At 41.8% G+C, this 14,746-nt stretch overlaps 1 pseudogene across 1 annotated transcript; it reads left to right on the top strand.

Moving 5' to 3' along the window:
- Positions 1 to 1,235: 1,235 nt before the first annotated feature.
- LOC307105616 (phospholipid scramblase 3-like) lies at positions 1,236 to 1,635 on the top strand (annotated as a pseudogene). The gene has a single exon. The product of its transcript is annotated as a phospholipid scramblase 3-like (transcript).
- The last annotated feature ends 13,111 nt before the right edge of the window (positions 1,636 to 14,746 follow it).

Genomic DNA, 14,746 nt, shown 5'->3' with positions numbered 1-14,746 from the left:
GGCGGAACTGGGGACTGGCTCCCTTAGGAGTCCTGCTGGTTCAATCTCAAGAGGACAGGCCAGGCACCAACAGACCAGTACTGCCAGCACGATCGGACAGTGCTGCTGGCCTCCTGGAACCTGGCCTCGGTCACTGCGGCCGCTTCCCCTCCCTACACGCTCCTCAAGGAAGAAAGGCTATCACCAGCAGTGCCAGTGGTGAACAGCGGTGACTGCTCTCCCCATGCTTCCTCCAGGTCACTCGAGCCCACCCCACTCCAGATGAAGTGTGATCACTGCACATGGAAGGAATGTAGTAAAAAAACAAAAACCAATGACCAACGGCCCGCCTCCACGAGCTTTCGGGAGCCTCTGAGCCCTGGGCACCCCGACTATTTTAGGGGCTTCAGGTGAGCAGGGGACGCAGAGGGTCAGGAAACCTCCCTGGAGGTCAGGCCATCAGTCTGATTGCGGATCCATCTGTCCTGCCATCTGCCAGCAGCCGCCTCTACGGAGAATGGGAGAACAAAGGGAGGGGGTGGTTCTGCAAAACCCAGAAGGAATCCAGGGTCCCAAGTACTCTGCCCCGCCCGCTGACACTTTTGGTTTCTCCCAGAGTCAGAGCCGCCGCCCGAGAGACCCTTATGGGTGGGTGCCTGGTGCAGCCACCTCTCCGTGTTTACCTGTTCGTCTTTGTGTCTGTCTCTGTGTTTGTCAGGCTGTCCCCAAGCTTGCCTCCACTTCTAGAACTAAGCTTCTGGTATAGTGACAACCCGAGAACCCTCATCCCTTTCCTGTGGGGGGGGGGGTCTTGCCCCCACAGGCTACACCCCTTCGCCCCCTCCTCCCTACCCTGTGACCTTTGGGTAACCGGAGCAGGTGTAGCATCCTGGGCCCAGACCAGCACCAGTGCCCGCCCACGTGCCTGCCCCTGCTCCCGGCTTCTCTCTCTTCCCCTCACCTGCCCCCAGTGCCCTGGGGCCTGCTGCTGGGCCTGCTGCCTCCCTCTTGCCACTGCCCAGGGTGCCTTCTGGCCTTGAATTCTTGGTGCCAATTGATCAGCAGATTCTGATTCAACAGAGGGCTGCGTGAGTGGAAACGCTCCTAGGCTGGGAGACAAGTAACCTGTATGAACTGTGCTCAGGGGCTGGACAGCCCCTGGGTCAGGCAGCTGAAGAGAGCAACTGCTGTGCATGTCTGTGCTGTGGGCCCACAGGCCCCTTCGCGTCTGTTTGGTGGACCCTGGGGACCGAGAGATGGAAGTACAGTCCCCACCAGGCACCACCACTGGCCATGTGCTGCAGACCAGGTGACCTGGCCTGGCATCCCTGCCTCCCCAAGTTCTCCATTCAAGAGGCCGATTGCCATAGGATCCTGCGAGTGGTGGGGCCCTGCTGGACCTGTGGTTGTGGCACAGGCACCAACTTTGAGGTGAAGACTCAGGATGAGTCCCGCAGTGTGGGCTGCATCAGCAAGCAGTGGTGGAGGGGAGGGCTGCTCCAAGAAGCCCTCACGGATGCAGATGACTTTGGCTTGCAGTTCCCGCTGGATCTGGACATGAGAGTGAAGGCTGTACTGCTGGGAGCCACATTCCTCATTGACTACATGTTCTTCAAGAAGCGAGGAGGCCCTGGGCCCTCTGCCATCACCAGTTAGACAGCATCTCAGGGTGAGGACCATCCCCTCAGCCAGAACTCAAGATGGTCACCTGGCCTGGCCTGGCCCCTCCTCAGAGGCAGCCCCTTTCCTCCATGTGCACTGCAGAGGACAGACAGGGATGCCTAAGAGGCTGGGGCCATGGTGCCCCATCCCTACCCTGCTCCCCTGGCCTCCTTCACCTGTGGCCCCACAGAAGGGTATGTATGAGGCCCCTTCCCCTGCTACCTCTCACCTCTGTCTCTGCCCATCCCTCAGCACACAGGCATATCGGCTTTCAAACTTTCCCTACTCACTTCCTCTCACCCCCTTCCAGGGCCTCTGCTCTGGATGGGGCCTTTGGAATCCAGGGCTCTGGGGTTTTACAACAGAGCTGGGGTGGAAAAGGGTAAACAGCACAAAGATGGCTGATATGGCCACCCACCTCTGCCTCAGCTTGACCAATTAATTCAGCCTCAGAACATGGCACTCAGAGGGGATCCCTACTTCCCCAGCAACAGCTCTAGGGCCTCGGCCCCAGTACCAACCTTCTCTCCCCTGAGGCCCTCCCCACAGCTGGTGCTTGCTGCAGCTCCGTGTGTCTTACTTAACCACCCCTTCCTTCCCTGTTCCTACAAAGGAGGCTGCATCTTTGTATGTTATATTCATATAAACTTTGTAACGTTTTGGGGAAAAGAAAATGATGACCAAGAGAATGCCGCAGTCAACATCCGGAGTCCGGCTCAGGAGAATGGAGAGTAGGGAGAATTCCATAAGTTGGTCGATGCCAAGATATTTCTGAGTGACTGCCTGGCATGTGAGTTGTGTGACCACAGAGGAAGGAGTTTAAGTTTCTCAGCAGTGGTAAGGAGCAGCTAGCAGGCGGGCAGTAAGGAGCAAGAGGTTCCAGACTGCAAGAGGGATTTCCAACTGTTGGCTTAGGCCCATTCCCCGGCAGACAGACATCCCCTGAGGGGTCCTGGACTGGGAGAGGGTGCAGTCTGGGCTGAGGGCCCCCCCCCCAGTGCATGAATTTTGTGCACTGGGCCTCTAGTCCTATATAATAAAAGTGTAATATGCAAATAGACCCAATGGCAGAACAACCGAACAACCAATCAAAGCATAATATGCTAATGATATGCTAAGGTTGCTCAACCGCTTGCTATGACATGCACTGACCACCAGGGGGCATACAGTCAACTGGTCAACCAGTTGCTATGATGTGTTCTGACCACCAGGGGGCAGATGCTCCTGCCAGGTAGATTACCTTGCTCTTGGGGTCCAGGCCCATCAGGACTGAGTGGACACACCCTGGAGCCTTCCTGCAGTCCCTCCCCAGCCTGATCATGCACTGGTGGGGTCCCTCAGCCTGGCCTTCACCCTCTCACAATCCGGGACTCCTCGGAGGATGTCTGAGAGCTGGTTTTAGCCCGATCCCGCAGGCCACTCCCCTTGGGAGGGCGCCAGACACAGGTCTCATGGCAGGCCACTGCTGTGGCAGCACGAGCCTCTCCCAATTGGGACTGATTGGGCACGAACCCACAGCAGGCACAGTGGGGCCAGGATGAGCGGGAGCAGCAGATAGGAGCTGCAGGCAGCTTTGGACTGTAGGTTTGGGCCCGATCCCTGCAGGCCACCCAGAGGGACCCTACCTGTGCATGAATTTGTGCACCGGGCCTCTAGTGTAAACATGAAGCAAGGAGATACACAAAGATCTTGGTGATATCCTAAGAAAATAAAACAGCATTTATTCCTGGACCCCAAACAAGAAGTTAGCGTCCCCACTAATATGTTAGTATTCCTCTTTCTTTTGCTGTAACAAGGTAGAAAAGAAAAAGATGATGAATGATTTAACCAATAATAATCACTACCCACTTTCTCATGGTTGATTGGCCTAACATGACTGTCCCTACATTGTGGCTTTAAGCCCATATATGACCTATAATCCTCCAGGAATGTCTAATGAGACTCTGTGTATCTATTCCTAATACTCAGGAATAAAAACAAAGTAATCAGTTAAGAAGTTGCCACAGTTATTCAGATGAAAAGATGATCAGACTCAAACTAAGGTGATGGTTCATGGAAATGACTGGCAAGAGATAGACTAAAAAATTACATAGAAGAGTGATTTTGAAATTCAGATTGTCTACACTTGTTACTAATATTTTTAAGTAAATCTATCAGTTAGAATTAAATCAAATAAGCAAAACTACCATGAGTGATACAAGGGATTTATTATAGAGATTAATTTTTATGAGATCCTGAGAGCTGATTGGGCGATCTATGGAAGTCTTGCTGCCCCTGTCTCTGGATGTGAAATGAGGAGAGTACAGGTAAAAAGGAACCTGCAAGGATGAGCTGGAACTAAAGAGGATGAATTGAAGCCCATATTCATCTTTCCCAGCTTCTAAGCCTTCATCTTGGATAAAGCATATGCCTGGTGCATTCATGACAGAGCTCCACCTGCCACTGGCCCAGGATCCAGTGAGGCTGGAGGAGATAATTTGGTGGAATTGCTGGAGACACTTGTTGCTAGTCAAGCATCTGGACCCAGCTTAGCTAAACTAACACAACACAAAGACAGCAGCTACTATGTATGTTCTGTGCGTTTGTGTTTTCATTGCATTAAAATAAATGTAAAAAATAAAAGCCAATATAAATAGGAGTCTATTTCCGAATCCCTAGGTCATATTAAAATGACTTAGAAGTCATTTATTTAGGTTTAGTCATTTAGAGAAGTAGTGCAATCACCAAGTGTCTATCAACTTGTTTTAAGAGGAGTTTGATTATATGAGTCATGAACTGTTGACTTTGAGGTGAATGCAAGATGTTCAGTTGGAGTAGTTCAATGCTATATTAAATATATGAATGTGGTACATAAGAGTGCAGTGTCAATTGGAAGATAGTTTGAAATAAGATAGAGGTGGTGGTCATTATAGCCATGTATGTTTGTGAGAATATGTAAAGTGAAAAGTTATTACAAAATGTTACAATAATGAAGATTGGGCCTGTTTAAAATAAACATATTCAGTATTTGTTTTAAATTATTTTTTAAAAGTAAGTTTATGTGTACATGTCAGCACTGACATTACAGTTCTGGATGGTGGACAAATGGTGGTCAGTGCTGACATGTACACATAAGGAACTGTTGGACATTGTAATTGGGTCTCAAAAGAACTGTTGGCCCAGAAAGAAACTCACTACAGACTGATTCATTTCCTGTCACCATAACCATTATTGCTTGTCTCATTTTTGGTTCTTATAAGTGTATTTCTAATAGCACATGATCTCACTCATCTAGTGGAAATAATGAACAACATAGACTGATGAACAAGAACAGACCCAGAAACAAGGAGGCACGGATCAGACTGTCGGGCCTCAAAGGGAGGGTAGGGGAGCATGGGGGTAAAGGGGAGAGATCAACCAAAGGACTTGTGTGCAAGCATATGAGCCTAACCAGCGGTGGGGGACAACAGGAGGGTGGGGGCATGTGTGGGGAGAGGTGTGGGATGGGAATGGGGGGATGAGGACAAATACGTGATACCTTAATCAATAAAGAAATTAAAAAATATATCTATATAAAAAAAAACCTATTGTATATATTGAAAGAATAAAACATGGTGATTTGGTATATTATGGAAAAAAAAGTAAGTTTAAGCAAATTGAGAGTTATTATTAAAATATACCATATTTTATTTAAAATTTTAACACTTAAAAACTCAAGAGATTTCACAGACTTAAGATTTCATAATGAATTTGACATGCGTGTACTTTTGAAACAAAAATTTAAAAAAATATGTAAAGTTCGAACAGCAGCACTATATTTGCTTCAGAAATATTTTTATAGAAAATGTTAAGTTTTTAAAATGTGACAATTTCTTAGAAGAGTATTTTTAAATGCAATTATATATTTCTTTCTGCTCTCATCAACTTTTGTGTTAAAGTTTTATTGTGACTTTTGATGCTATCTTTCTATTTAAAGTTAGTCTTTGTGTTGGTTTTATTTTTCTGCTTATGCAAAGTTGTATTTTTTGGAAAGATCATTTTCATTATCAAGAAAGGTTTTAGGAAGATCAATATTTGTTTTGGCTTGCCCTGTTTATATAAATATATAACTTAATCAACACAAATATATTATCTTCATTTTTCACTTGGAAAATTTGCAGAACTTTGAAGACCTGCTATAGGAAAAACATTTAGCTCTCAGTACATGCTGAGAATAACAATCAATAGGAATTTCAACATGTACAATGTATATACAGCTGTCTGGATTATAACTGTAGTAAATCCCTATGAAGGCCAGATTTATTGACTTTGATAATTTATATATATTTATAAATATATATAAACAGATATAGGTAGATGCAAATATAAATACACATTAAAATGTACACTATAATTTTTACATAATTTTTCTTAATGTCAATTTAAAAAGTATGAAACTGGATTTTATTGTGAATATAAACCATGATATCTTGCTGACGGACACATACAATCAATCTTAATATAACCAGGAACATATGGGGATTTTCAAGGTTATAGAACAATCGGGTCACATGAAAATATGTCATGCTGATAATATTTTCAGTGGAATAAGATGATAAAAATTACTATTTCTCTCTATATAAATTTTGTACTGACCTTCACTTTAACAACAGCTTTAATAAAGAAATACAGAATAAGTTCCAAGAGAAGCTATTCAAGAGTAAAAAGGTTTAATGCTGACCCAAAATAATATTTTTACTTCCAAGTTTAAAAACAGAGATGGAAGGCCCTCAGTGATTGCCTTTCTTAGGAAAGGTCATGGTGGTGACAACTATTACCATTATTCAGCACTTTGGGACTGTAATTATTAGAGGATTGCATTTATACCAGTGCATTCATTTGTTATGTGTGTGTGTATTAAAGAATAACAATATTCTTAGGCGAGGTTATTTTGAGGCTGAATAAGCCCCTCAAGCATAAAGGTGACTGCAGAACATATTTTACTTTATCCATATTTACATTTGAATTAGTTGAAACCCTGAAATTATATAATAATGTTGGAATTTTATGGAGAATATTAGTGGCTGAATCTGTAATTTCTTAGAAATATTGGAAGTTTTTGAGGAACAGAAAAATGCTGCTTTTCTATAATTCATTGTTTTCTAAGTTTTGATTTGTGTAGCAGATTTCAAAAATAAAGAAAAACATTTTACAGGAATGATGCTGCATTATTATATTTAGGATGTAAAATCTCAACTGTGTTCTTTCTAATTAATAATATAATTTCTAAATAATAGCTTAAACAGATAAAATACTTCTCTAATATTCCTGTATTGGAAAAGTTAGCAATATACTATTTTTCAGAAATGATTCAATAATAACTACACTATAATTATAATTGCATTCTGAATCATTTAAATAAATTTTTAAATAAATTCTTACTGATGAAATTATGTATTAAAGAGTGCTTTTTGAAAGTATGACAGTAGTTAACCTATTGAGAAAATTGACTGATTCTTAGATTTTAAAGTATATTAATAAATTCACAAGCTATTTTGAATATTTGTGAATATTTCCAATTTGCAGGATCATTGATGACTTATTATTTCATTAACTGGATTTTGACATCAATCATTGCACTCTTCTCCCCACCATAAAAATTGTATATATTGGTAATTGAATTTAAAAATCTATAATTTTTCAATTATTATTATGGCAGAACTAAAGGAAAATTCTTTTAAAATATGTGTTTTCTATGAATAAGAACATGATAAGGCTGTACATTTTTATGTTCATAAAGATCACTTTCAAAGGAGAACACCATGCCTCATGAGGCAGTTAAAGGCCAATTGATTGTTGTTGTAATAGAGGAATTAGGAAGAAATTATTTAAAGTACATTGAGTTTTTCTAATGTTTTCCTTTCTGCCAAGCCTGCTCAGTACCATGCTATATATCAAATGATTCTATATGTATATGTATGTGTGTGTATGTGTGTATGTGTGTGTGTGTATATATATACACAGATATATATATACACAGAGATATATATATACACACTAGAGGCCCGATGCACAAAATTCGTGCATGGAGGGGTGGCGTGTCCCTCAGCCCAGCCTGCACCCTCTCCAATCTGGGACCCCTTGAGGGATGTCCGACTGCCCGTTTAGGCCCGATCCCAGATCTGGGATCGGGCCTAAACGGGCAGTCGGACATCCCTCTCACAATCCAGGACTGCTGGCTCCCAACTGATCACCTGCCTGCCTTCCTGATTGCCCCTAACCGCTTCTGCCTGCCAGCCTGATCATCCCCTAAACACTCCGCTGACAGCTTGATTTATGCCTAACTGCTCCTCAGCCAGCCTGTTTGCCCCCAACTTCCCTCCTCTGCTGGCCCGGTCACCCCTAACTGCCCTTCCCTGCAGAGTTGATCGCCTCCAACTGCCCTCCCTTGCAGGCCTGGTGCCTCCCAACTGCCCTTCCCTGCTGGCCATCTTGTGGTGGCCATCTCGTGTCCACATGGGGGCAGCCATCTTTGACCACATGGGGGCAGCTATATTGTGTGTTGCAGTGATGGTCAATCTGCATATTACTCTTTTATTAGATAAGATAGAGGCCTGGTGCATGGCTGGGGGCTGACTGGTTTGCCCTGAAGGCTGGGGGTTCCCTTGGGGCATGGGGCAGCCTGAGCGAGGGGCCTGTGGTGGTTTGTAGGCTGGCCGCGCCCCCTGGCAACCCAAGAGGAGGCCCTGGTATCTGGAATTTATTTACCTTCTACAATTGAAACATAACCATGGAACTTGAATTCTGAAAATGACATTGGCAAAATGTTTATAGTTCTTTCATATGACTTATCCTATGATACAAACTACCCATTTCTAAGATAGTACCCTGGGAACAGTATATAACTCTTCAGATAGTTTTTTATATTTATTTTATACTAGTAGCCCTGAGCACGAATCTGTGTGCCAGTAGCTCACCAGTACCTTGCTGCTGCCCTCCAAGTAGCTCTCCACCCACTGCCCTGCCCTCCTGTAGCTCCTCCCACCCCCCCTCATAGCTTGCTGCTCTGCCCCCTTCTGTAGCTTCCCCCCCGTCCCCAGCCCCCCTCATAGCTTGCTGCCCTGCCCCCTCCTGTAGCTCTCTGCCACCCGCTTGTAGCCAGTAGCTCGCTGCCACCCTCCTGTAGCTTCCCCCGCTCCCCCTCATAGCTTGCTGTCCTGCCCCCTCCTTTTAGCCAGTAGCTCGCTGTCCCGCTGCCCTCTTGTAGCCAGTAGCTCGCTGCCAACCTCCGGTAGCTCTCTGCCCACTGCCCCGCCCTCCTGTAGCTCCCCCCCACCCCCCTCCCATAGCTTGCTGTCCTGCTCCCTCCTGTAGCTCTCTACCACCAGCTTGTAGCTCGCTGCCCCACCCTCCTGCAGATCCGTGATTCGGTCATTACTGGGTCGGCTGTTACACTTCACGGCATAACAGATAATTAGCATAATCTTCTCTTATTATATAAGATTGAGGTAACATTGGTTTATAAGATTATGAGTTTCAGGTGTGCAACATTATAGATCAACACCTGTATGCATTTTATCACACTTGCCACCAAAAATCACTATAGTGTTCATCCATCACCATACAATTGACCCCTTTATTTGTTTTGTCCTTCCTACACCCTTGCTCCCCTCTAGTAACCACCAATTTGTTGGTGGTAAGCGAAACAAAAGCAAAAGCACAAAAAATAGGACTACATCAGACTAAAAGGCTTATGCACCATAAAGAAAATTATCAACAAAATGTAAAGACAACCTGCTGAATGAGAAAAGATATTTATAAATCATGCATTCAATAAGAGTTTAATATCCAAAATATAAAACAAATTCATATAGTTCAACAACAACAAAAAACAAAACAACAACAAACAAACAACACCTGAGTTAAAAATGGGCAGAGGATCTGAATCAATATTTTCCCAAAGAAGACATATAGATGGCCAAAAGGCACATGAAAAGATGTTCAACATCACTAATTATTGGAAAAATGCAAATCAAAACAACAATCAGATATCAAATCATACCTGTCAGAATGGCTGTTATAAAAAAGACAAGTGTTGGAAAAGATGCAGAAAAAGAAAACCCTCACACACTGCTTGCGTAAATGTAATTTAGTACAGCCACTATGGAAAACAGTATGAAAACAATATTAAGAGTAGAAACATCATATCACTTAGATATTCCGCTTCTGGGTATTTATCCAAAGAATGTGAAAACACTAATTCCAAATGATATAAGCACTCCTGTGTGCATTGCAGCTTTATTCACAATAGCCAAGGAATGGAAACAATCTAAGTGTCCCTCGATGGATGAATGGATAAAGATGTGGAATATAGCCTGACCTGCGTGACTCAGTGATTGAGCATCAACCTATGAACCAGGAGTTCATGGTTCGATTCCTGTTCAGGGCACATGCCTGGTCTGCAGGCTTGATCCCCAGTGTAGGGCATGCAGGAGGCAGCCGATAAATGATTCTCTCTCATCATTGATGTTTCTCTCTCTCTCTCCCTCTCACTTCCTCTCTGAAATCAATAAAAATACATTAAAAAAGAGATATGGAATATATGTGCAATAGCCATATATGTATGTAGTACTCAGTCATACCAAAAAAAAGCAAAATCTTGCCATTTGGGTAAACATGGATGGACCTAGAGGGTATTGTGCTAAGTGAAATAAGCCAGGCAGAGAAAAACAAATGCTGTTTGATTTCACTCAGATGTAGAATATAAAAATAAAAACTAAACAACTGAATAAACAAAACAAATAATAATAAGCTTACAGATCCAGAATTTTTCAATTATTTTAAGGTAAATTTTCATTTGAAAGTGTATTAAATTCATGTATTTAGAGTAATGATATTAATAATGATGACCTTCATTAAACAGTGCACACAGTTTCTTAGATTTAATTCTCATAGAATTGTTACATATTTGACAAGTGGAGAAGTGAGTCTTATATACTCTCTTGGTAAAGATCACTCAATTACCGCAGGACTGGGGCAGGATATGAACCAAGGTTGACTCAGGAACTCACTATTTTGAACCCTCAGTTTTGTAGGCATAATAAAAGTTATTTACATGTTTCTTGCTTATGCAGTCCTCAGTAGCTCAACTTAATGCCAAACAATCTCCTGTAACTCTATCTGTTTTTTCAAGTTTTCAGACTTTGAAGGTTGGGAAATATTCTTCCTATGATGATATTATTAGTTTCTTCTTAGTTATCTCTTTGATCCTTTCAAGGTATATTTTTAGTGGTTTGTGTCAAAAAGCAAAGTATTTCTTTTTTTAAAAAGTCAAAATGTGGCATATCAACCCCTCCTCATTGTCAAAGACCTGTTGCTAAGGAAACACTTAATACCATGTTCTGATTTAATGCCATGATCAATGAATGGCAGCCTTATTTATAAGAAAAGGCTGTAGATTCAAAGAAAACTTTTCATCTTAAATTAAGATTTAGGATAAATTACAAAGAAACATTCTAATTAAGTCTAGATAAAACCAAAATCAATTTGGGCTTTGGCTAATAACAGTTAAAATGAAAAAAAAAAAAAGAAAAAAAAAAGCTGTATACCCAGGGATATAATCTTTCCATATTGTTTTGTGGTTTTACATGTGAAAAGTTATGTTGAGTTGTTGAAGCAAATAAATATTGGGGTAGAAATGCAGACTGACCTTCCTGTCAATGAAAAATGCTGCTTTAAGACGCAGGCATGAGAGGAACAGGGTTTTTCCTCTTCTGTTAAGGCCCTTACAGGGTAAAAGGAAGCCAAAAACCTGCAGGGAACAAGTTGCCCTTTGTACATGGATCTGATCATGGAAGTCACATTTGCAAATATAAGAATTATATCATTCCCCCTTTTTCATCTATCATTTCAAATTGCATAATGTAGTGCACAAAACAATCTCATTGTAAAAAAAGAAACTAAAAGTAAGACCCAACAAACAATAAAGTGAGGATTCCCCTTTATTATTTTCCTCTTATTTTATATTCATTTCTCTCCTCACCATAGAAAACCACTAACAATTTTGCTAATATATAAACATATCTATTTTTTAAAACTTCTATACACTAGAGAGATAAACTGTAATTTATTTGACTGCTACCTAAAAGACATTTTTAGTTGTTTCTGTTTTTTTTATTGTTGTTTTTGCTACTAAGATAACTCTACAATAAACATCATTTGATAAGATTCTCTCTGCAAGCCTGGCTGGAAGGGTACAGTTGGTTGAACAATGTCCTGTTCACCAAAGGGCTTCCATTTCAATTCCAGGTTGTGGGTCCAATCCCTGGTCCTGCCACATATGGAAGCAACTGATCAATGTTTCTCTCTCACATTGATGTTTCTCCCTTTTTCCCTCCCACTCTCTAACCATGTCCTCAGGTGAGGGTTAAAAAAAAAAAAAAAAAAAAAGAATCACTCTGCAAATTGGTAAGGAATTCTTTAACATATACTACTAGAACTACATTATCTATGTCAAGTATTATATATATTTCACAAAGCTTGATATATTGGCAAGTTCTTCTGTTTTACTAATTTACATCCCTACAGTATTACAACACTATCTTTTAAATAATGTTGGCCTACTGGATAAAAATGATTATTTCTTAATTATAATTTGCAAGTTACTGGTTACTAGCAAAATAGAAATAATTTTTGTGTTTTTATTGGTCATGTGTATCTATTTTACTAAATAATGACTGCTCATATTATACACCATTTTTTCCTTTTCTGTTTATACTTAAGAATAAATATGTTGATTAAATATATTGATATTGACCCCTTTTTGCCTTAAGTCATTATTCTCTCTTTACTCATTTTTTATTGCTATCTGTTAGTCATCCTATATAATAAAAGCCTAATATGCTAAGTGTCCGGTCGTCTGGTCATCCAGCCGGCCGTTAAACCAATCAAAGCGTAATATGCTAATGATATGCTAAGGCCGCTCAACGGCTTGCTATAACATGCACTGACTACCAGGGGCAGACGCTCCAACTGTTAGGTTAGCTTGCTGCTGGGGTCCGACTGATCGGGACTGAGCAAGATGGGATGGACATGCCCTGGAGCCCTCCTGCAGTCCTTCCCCAAATGGACAACCTTCTGCGTCCCTTTCTGGCCCCGACTGTGCACCAGTGGGGTCCCTCAGCCTGGCCTGCGCCCTCTCACAATACAGGACCCCTTGGGGGATGTTAGAGAGCCAGTGTCAGCCTGATCCTGCAGGCCAGGCCGAGGGAACCCCACTGGAGCATGAATTTGTGCACCGAGCCTCTAGTATCCTTAATAATAGCATTATAGCATTACTGCTTAATAGACTGGGAATTTTAAGAGGTCAGAAACAGTGTCTTTTTAAACTGCTTAACACAAATAGACAAGTGTGTGTGTGTGGGGGTGTGTGTGTGTGAGAGAGAGAGAGAGACAGAGAGAGAAAGAAAGAGAGAGAGAGAAAAAATGATGATGAATCCCTAAATTATGCATTAATAAGATAAATATAATTCACAGGAAGTAAGACATATAGCTAGATTATGTGACTAATGTAGAATTAAATGTGACTGACAGTGTGTGGGGTCTACAGTGTGCATTTTTGACTACAGCACTCCAGCTGGGTCACTTGGTTGTTGGAAGCCGCCCATTGACTTCACTAGCAGATAGGTGTGGACAAGGAACCTGGAAGGCTGGTCAACCTTGTAGCTCTGAAAGGTCAGAGCCAACCACCCACTGTTTAGTTGAGACAATGGTAGCTAAATCAACTTCCACCTTTTAGTTTTATATAAATTCTTGCTGATTGGCTATTATTGAAATTGCCTGCCTAAAGACTATGGGTGTCTCCCATAGTCTTAATAAAAGGGATAGCAAGGCCAGAGCGGGGTGGAGTCCTTCCCCTTGAGTTGGGCTCCTGCCTGGTCCCCAATATTTCCAAATTAATATTTTCTAGTCTCTTTCATTTGCGTGCTGCCTCCTCCAGAGCCAGAACCCTGAACCCGAACCCTGAACCACGCGGGACATGGGGGAGGGGGGAGCACTCACAACTGGTGCCCAATGTGGGGCAGTCACACTCGCAACTGGTGCCCAACCCAGGGTACTCACACTTGGTCATGTTCCTTTCTGCCGTACACAATGTGGATTCATGTGTTAATCAGCACAGTGAGATTTATATTTATACCTATGATTAAGCTCATAATAGACTGGTCAGAATGGAGCACGAAGTTGAGAAGAGAGTTGGAAATACTAAATGAAAGTGGGGTTATGGCTCTCAAACTTGAACAATTCTGTTCATCAAAATTAGTCTCCTCAATTAGTGGTTCAGTAGTTCATTTCTCATTAACTTATTTAAATATTTGCAATTACATAAATTCAGCCATGTTTTTAAGCTTGTTCCCAAAAGAAAAAAAAAATATTTCTTTAGTTTCCATTGCCCTAGGAGCTGTATCGGTAAAGATATTGCTTCGGCATATGGCTGAGATTTTGCTGCCTGTGGATTCCTCAAATATTTTTATGGTTTCTGTCTTACTAGTATGTTTAAGTCCTTTATCCATTTTGAATTTATTTTTGTGTATGGTGTAAGTTGGTGGTCTAGTTTCATTTTTTTGCATGTATCTGTCCAATTTTCCCAGCACCATTTATTGAAGAGACTATGTTGAGTCCATTGTATGTTCTTGCCTTCTTTGTCAAATATTAATTGAGCATAGTGGTTTGGGTTGATTTCTGGGTTCTCTGTTCTATTCCATTGATCTATATGTCTGTTCTTGTGCTAGTGCCAGACAGTTTTATGAAGAGTGGCTTTGTAATACAGCTTGATATCTGGTATTGAGATCCCGCCTACTTTGTTCTTCTTTCTCAGGATTGCTGCAGCTATTTGGGTCTTTTTTAAAATTCCACATGATTTACTGGAGAGTTCGTTCTAGGTCTGTGAAATATGCCGTTGGTATTTTAATGGGGGGTGCATTGAATCTATAGATTGCTTTGGGTAGTATGGACATTTTAATGGTGTTGATTCTACCAATTCATGAACACGATATGTTCTTCCATCTGTTTATGTCTTCCTCTATCTCTTTTTTCAGTGTCCTGTAGTTTTCCATGTATAGGTCTTTTACCTCCTCAGTTAAATTTATTC

Source organism: Cnephaeus nilssonii (genome assembly GCF_951640355.1).
Source record: "Cnephaeus nilssonii genome assembly, chromosome: 9".
Lineage (NCBI taxonomy): Eukaryota > Metazoa > Chordata > Mammalia > Chiroptera > Vespertilionidae > Cnephaeus > Cnephaeus nilssonii.
This window is presented reverse-complemented; position numbering and strand designations above follow the sequence as displayed.